Source organism: Trichechus manatus, unplaced genomic scaffold (genome assembly GCF_000243295.1).
Source record: "Trichechus manatus latirostris isolate Lorelei unplaced genomic scaffold, TriManLat1.0 scaffold00279, whole genome shotgun sequence".
Taxonomy (NCBI): Eukaryota; Metazoa; Chordata; class Mammalia; order Sirenia; family Trichechidae; genus Trichechus; species Trichechus manatus.
The window spans coordinates 1,256,904-1,264,649 of NW_004444215.1; positions in this window are offsets into that span (position 1 = coordinate 1,256,904).

Below are 7,746 nucleotides of genomic sequence, written 5' to 3' on the forward strand. Positions count from 1 at the left end.
GGACCTGGCAGTGTTTCGTTCTGTTGTTCACAGGGTTGTTATGTGTCAGAACCGACTCGACAGCACCTAACAACAACAACCCTACTTCTGCTTTTACTCCAGTTTGGAGTAGATCTGTCCCCATCTACTCCATTCCTACTCTAGCCCTCTACACCTTGCTATTTTTCTTGAACTAAACATGCGTGTTTCTATCTCAGAGCCCCATGCATAAGCCCAGAAAGCTCTTCCTCACCTCACGTTACTTTGCACCGCAAGCTCCTTTCATCCTTTAGGTTCAGCTTAAATATTCTCTTCTTTGAAAGGCCTTCTCTGGCTGCCCTATATAAATCGGGTCTTCCCTACTTTCCCCTACCACAGAACCTTGTGTGTTTTCTTCCTGTTTCTTCTTACAATCTCCAATTATTTATCAATTAAAATTTTTATTGGCTATCATCCCCTGTTAGACCTTAAATTCCATAAGAGCAAGGTCCTTTTTCTGGTTTCTTCACTTCTGTGTCTCCTGCTCCTTGCAGAGTGTCTGGCACAGAAGCACTCAATAAATATTTGTTGAATAAATGAGGGGCTAGTATTATTTAAAGTCATTCAATAACAGATCAGATTCTCTCCCTTAACTCAGGAACTGGCATTGTAAGACACAGCATGGTATAAGGAAAGATTCTGAAGTCACACTGATCCAGGTTCAAATTTAGATTAGAAGAACTGTGTAGCACCTTGGACTCTCAAAGCCTCAGTTTCTTCATATGTGAATGAGGAATATTATCACTTACCTCACTGGGTTGTTGTTAGGATTAAATTCTTGTAAAACAAACTATAACCATGCTTAGTACATAAAGGAAGCTGTGCAAAGGATAGACAGGGTTAATCTTTCTGTATTAAGAGATATTCAGTCTTTTTAGAAGAAGCACTCTTACAAATCATACTGCTTCGCTTATTGTGTATTCACAAGCACAGGTGTACTCATTTATGCCAAGAAAACGCAAGTTCCTCATAGTCAACACTTCATAGGCAATTCTACTGTGGGCCCAGTCCTGTGGTGGGAAGGGGGAAATGCTGTCTCACTTCTAACAAGAAAACTTCTTAGAGCTCCCCTAATGAAAATCAGTTTCTCCTAACAAGTAGGTATACCCCCACTGTACTTTCTCTGTCACTCTGTTACTTCTCTTATCCTAGTTGGCTTTGTATTAGTTATTTCTGTGTGCCTGAGTTTAGCTCCCACTAGATTTTGACAGAAGAATAATAATAACAGTAAAATTACAAGGATAACAGCCAACATTTATACAGCATTTACTATCAGACTTCATCTAATCTAAGTTGCCATCGATTTTACGACACACCAGTATTTAGTATACCACTAAGAAGTTAAAAATCTGTCGAATAAACTATGGTATGTCCTTGATAGTAAAGACTCGTCCTGATTTCAGAAATGTTAAAATATGGGGAGAGGATGTGCTTCTTAAAATTGATGAAATATGGTCTGTGTCAGGTGCTGTTGTAAGCATTTAAATGTATCAAATTATTTAACCCTCACAACATTGCTATGAGAAAGGTATGTTATACTGCCTCTTGATCAATTCCTCTTAAGTCTAAATATGTTCTAAATATCCCTCTATCCCACTCACTCTTCTCCATCCATCGTGACACACCATAGCCTGAGTCATCATCATCATCTCTCACCACCTAATTCTCACTCCACATGTACTTTTTACTTCTTTGACAGCCAATCCATTCTCTGCTGCCAGGATTAGCTTTGAAAAATACAAATTTGATCATGTTATTCCCTGTTTGAAGTCCTTCAATAACTCCTCTATGCCCTTGGAATAAGGTCCTAACTCAGTATGGCACACAAGCCTCCACATGACATGACCACATAATCCTGTGTCTCTATATTCTCATCCCTCACTCCCTACATTCCAGCAATACTGGCCTTCTCTTAGCTCCTAGAATGGGACACGAACTTTCCCATAATCAGGGCCTTTACACAACCAGTTCCCTCTCCCTGTAATACTTTCTTCTCCATCTCCCACCTCCAATCACCATCACTACTGGAATGGCTAACAGCTATAGATCTTTGCAGTCTAAGCTTGAGCATCACTTCCCCAAAGAAATCTTCACTGACGTGTCCCCCATTAAGCTAGGTCTGTCTTTTAATTGTTTTATAACACTCTTTACTACTCCTCCATAGCATTCAGTTCACCTGCAAATTACTTGTTTAATGTTTGCCTTCGCCTTTAGATTGCAAGCTCTGGGAGAGCAGGGACTAGGTCTATCTTATTCATCATTATTACCTCAACACCTAGTATAATGAACTAATATATTTCACACTTCCAATACACAGATGTTAAAATAAAAATCTCTTTTGTCTCTCACCAGGAAAAGCCAAATGTTCAAGACAGGGGTTTATAAAGTGGGATTTGAAGATATATGCTTGACCTGAGAAGTGCTGCAGAGATCAGTGAGACAGGAGCACTGCAGTGCAATGGATCACTTTTATGTGGTCTTTCTAGCCATGGTCTTCTAACTCTCACTAAATGATTGGGTGGGACTATGCAAATAAGGATATTGTGACCCACCCAGGGGATTGTACAGCTTACTAATAATGCACATAAGGTACATAGAACCCTTGTGGAGGTGGAGCCATCCAAATAAGGGGTATGGAACCCTAACGAGGGGATTGGTCAATTTTGCCACTCTGCTAGACTTAAAATTAGCCATCTCAGAGACAGAAAGAGGAGACTTCACTACCACCAAGAAAAAAGAAACGGGAGCAGAGTGCATCCTTTGGACCTGAGGTCCCTGTGCTGAGAACCTCCTAGACCCAGGAGACAGAGAAGGAGAGCTGTAACACCAGAGATGACACAAGATGGCGAGAAACAGCAGCAGAGAAGCAGCTGCAGAGAAACGGCAGCAGCAGAACCAGGAGATCAGTGTGAGACAGCACAGTGGGCTTCCTGGCACACTGAGCCAGGTGGCTACAGTGAGTGAGCCAACCCACGGATCTAAAGAACTGAGTGCCTGTGGACAGAAGGTTTCCTGGCAGAGTGGGGTGCCCCTGGGCACTTATCAGTGGAGCTAAAGAGCTTTGTAACACTTGCCCAGCCGGCCCAAGAGACCCAAGGGGCCAAGGGGCCAAAGGTCCAAGGGCCAAGAGGCCAAGATCCATGGAGTGACCTGACTGTGGCAAAGATGAGAAGCTGTCCTGACCGAAGAACTGTAACCTGAGTCATTCCTGATCCTGAATTATAACCTGGTACTTCCCTAATAAACCCCATAATCATAAGTATTGTCTGTGAGTTTTGTGGAGCCATTGCAATGAATTATCAAGCCCAGCAGAGAAGTAGAGAATGCCATGGGAGGGATGGCTAGTGTCAGAATTGGTAAAAAGTTTGGAGGGTGGAGGTATGTCTGGCCTCCACCCAGGAATGGATTAACTAATAAGCAAGGTATGCACAAAAATACTTGTGCTTGCTTACAAATCTGTAGTGCATAATTTCACTGTTTTTCACCACATCAAAAATGGTGAAACCTATGTGAAATTGTGCTCTACCGATTAGTAAGTAAATACGATTAAACCCATGCATACTAATATGGGATATAAAATTAAAAGAGGCATCTGACCTAAAGTAAAATGGCTGAACTAATGTTAAGGCTCAGTGTAACCTTTTACACAGATTTATACCTTGATGCTTAGGAATCAACCCTATTATTAAGAATGATTTTTTTGTGGTCAGGCTAAGAATATGGATACTACATGTTCTGGGGTTTGTAATCAAAACCTTACTGAAACTTTTTGTTTTAGATCTACCCAGGAAATATTTGCTCTCTGGCCAAGGTAATGTGTAACCACCTATTCCCAACAGTATCCATCATGCCATTATTTTGTGACTGGTTATGAGACCCCCTCTGCAACCGCATACTTTGTAGTATGCCTTTCAGCCAATCAGTGTTTTCCAGCTGTATTAATGTAACCAATAATGTTAAAGATCACACTTCACTTTGCCCTGCCTTTGACTGACCTCAATCACTGTAAACCAATCAGAATATTGTGTTTTGAGTTCCTCCTACAGCACTATAACTATGTGCGATTTGTACCCCCTCCCTTGGATTCATGAGCTGCAGACCCTGAGGTTTTCATGATTTCTCCATTCAAATAATATTTTGGCTTCAATAAATCTCTTTGACTGTAGAGTTGGAGAGCCTTTTCTCTACAACATTTTGGTGTAGTTGGTACGATTCGGAGATGTCTTTCCCCAGCAGACCCGAGGAGATAAAAAACCAGAGTCAGGCTCCAACAAGGGCCCCTTATGCCTGTCCAATTTCTTGGACCCCTCGGGACCTGTCCAGCGGTAAGTGCTCCCAAATTGAGTCCCAAGCATTTTGGTGCAGCTCTTTAGGATTTATCAAAGCCATTCTCCACTTTTACTTTCTCATTCGTAGCTAAACAAGTTTGTTGAAGGTTTGTGTTTTCAACTGTAGTTTGAGTGTTACAGGTTGTCACCTACTGGCTGAATCCTGTTAAGAGTGTTCATGCTCATCTTTCTTTTGTTTTCTGTTTACCTATTTCTAACTCGTGGTTTAAATGGCTATCTACTAAGGTGTTTTCGGGTCTTACAAGCCGCAAAAACAAAGGACAAAATACAGCCCAACCCTGTGGCAAATTTCAAATCCTAAAAGTGTGGAAGTTCTCAGTAACCTTTTGGTCTTTTACTTCTGTTTGCGGTTTAAACATTTTGTAAAACATCTGTGAGTAACAAGTCTGCCATCTAGTAGACAGAAAGTTTAATTCCCCACACAAACCTTTTCTTTTTGGTTCTCTAAGGGTGCATCAGGCTTAGTACACACTTTAGTTGCCAGCACATACAGGTCTTTGGTAAAATGGAGAATACTGCCTCAAAAGATCATGGCAGACCCCCCTCTGGGGCCCCTGTTTGTTATATAATAAAAAATTATGGCCCCAGTACAGTTCAATATCTTAGTTGGTAGTATGTGCTTACCAAAAATATCCTCAAGAATTGGTAACCAATTTGTGGGAGTTTTAAGCTCACTAAGTGTCATGGTTTGAATTATCTCCCCCAAAAAATGTGTGTATCAGTTTGGCTAGGCCATGATTCCTTGTACTGTGTGATTTTCCTGTATGTTGTAAACCTGCCTCTGTGATGTTAATGAGGGAGGATGGGTGGCAGTTGTGTTAGTAAGGCAGGACCTGATCTACAAGACTGGATTGTGTCCTGGGGCAATCTCTTGAGATATAAAAGACAGAAGTGAGCAGTGAGACAGGGGGACCTCATACCATCAAGAAAGCAGTGCTGGGAGCAGAGCGCGTCCTTTGGACCAGGGTCCCTGCGCAGAGAAGCTCCTAGTCCGGGGAAACACTGATGAGAAGGCTGAGAGAGAGAAAGCCTTCCCCTGGAGCTGACACCCTGAATTTGGACTTTTAGCCTACTTTACCGTAAGAAAATAAACTTCTCTTTGTTAAAACCATCCACTTGTGGTACTTCTGTTAAAGCAGCACTAGATGACTAAGACACTAAGTTAATTTTTTTTGCACAGTACACTAAAGGCTAAAGGCTTTCAGACTAATCAAAACCATTTATGCAACCTTTGGAAAATTTTAAATTTAGTTTAATAATCATAAGCACAGTTTTTCTTCTAAGTATTTACAGTATTACACTTTTTGTTATTTGTATTCTAATCTTAATCCTACCACTGTTTTAATTTCTTTACTGTTTTATTTTTCTATTGCTTTGCAAAAAAAAATGCTTTTATCAAATTAACTCAATCAGTAGCCAGCACTAGCAATTTAACCAAATACTAAATATGTCACTCTTCCCCTCAGTCTACACAAAATCATACTAATCCTCTCACTATATCAGTATTAAATTGTAAGTCCACACCTAATTTTCCTATTAATTTTTAAAAACCACTTAAACGGTCTATTTGTGTCAAATTATAGCTACCTCCAGATTTACTCACTTACTCATCAGTTTTACCCATGCATAAATAAAATGTTTCATTCTGTCCACACCATGCAATCTTTTTATTAATAATGCTCAATATTATTCCACAGTAGCAGATAACTATTTTAAAAATAATCAAAATCTCTCAGTTTGTGCCAAACTCCAGGATCTCCTAAAATTTGGAAAATTATCCATTTGCAATAATTCATTAACTGCAAACTAGCTTAAAAGAGCCAATCTATCCATTCCACTTCCTAATATTCAAACCAAGGCAGGTACGTTGTGTGCCCCATTTAAATACAATTTTTTATATTAAAAATCAGCTTATTTTTTAAAAAGACCAATAACTTAATCTATACTTGGGTTTTGCCTTGATTAAATAGTTAAAATATACTAGGCCAATGTGCCTTAAAAACCCTAAACGTTCCAATATAAATATCCATTCATACAATAACAGCTTACTATAAAACAATAATTTAAACTTAACATCCATACCCCCACCAAAAAAAAAAAAAAACTTGTCCTCTCAAACAATCCTACAGCTAATTACTTGGGACAGAGAGAGTCCTTCTTATGTGCTACCGTGCCATGGTTTAAAATTATGCAGTTAAAACAGTCCATTCACAATCTGCCACTATAGCTCAAATTGCTAATGTGGCCAATGGAATGGCCATACAATAGCAATCTTTAAAATCCTTAGCAAAAAATAGTTTTAAACAATAAAAAAGCCCCAAATTTCCTCTTATTTACCTCCTGTTGCTCTTAAATTAACACCACTAGAGAAGTTAAACAAAATATTGCTAAAATTCATCAAAAAGCTATACAGTTACATTATATAATGCCTATAACTTTACCATCCTTTTTCAATATCTTTAGTTGGCTACCTAATAGTGCAGGCTCTTAGTTATAGTCTCTATTACAAACGGTGTTAATTATATTAATAATAATAATCCTTATTTTTAAAATTATAAAATATATTATAAAATGTACATCTACCATAAAAACTAAAAACTTGCCTCTTCTCATGCTCAAAAAATTATGTATATTAATACTGCATTCAAAAACCCAAAATTAAAAAAGCCTCATAACTTAGTCATTTAAAAATTGGTCAGTTTGTTCCTCCAATGTGGCCATACTCTATCCATTCCCTATACCAAAATCACTAAAGACAGCTGCTCATCCATAGCATAGTAAACTTACTGGAGCTACTTGGCAACCAAGGTACCAGTAGTCCCCAACTATAAACAACCGGGGGGCGGGGTGCTTAACAAACAAACAAAAAAGGCATAAACTACAAAGGTTAAGGTTAAGCTGCCATCGAAAGCACCACATTAACAAACCCATGCAAAAAATAAAAGTATGCCCATAAGTGTAATATAAAAATGCTCTTCAGAATCCTTAATCGAAAGGAGGGAATGATACAGGATATAAAATCAAAAGAGGTATCTGACCTAAAGTAAAACTGCTGAACTAATGTTAAGGCTCAGTGTAATCTTTCACACATATTCTAACCTTGTTGCTCAGGAACCAACCCTATCATTAAGGAAATTATTTTCTTTGTGGTCAGGCTAAGAATATATATACTACGTGTCCTGGAGTCTGTAACTGAAACTTTATCGAAATTCTTTGTTTCAGATCTCCTCAAGAAATCTTTGACCTCTGGGTGAGGTGATGTTTAACCACCTGTCCCGATAGTATCCGTCATGCCATTATTTTGTGACCAGTCATGAGAACCCCTCCATGACCATATACTTTGTATTTTTCTTTTAGCCAGTCAGTATATTCCAGCTGT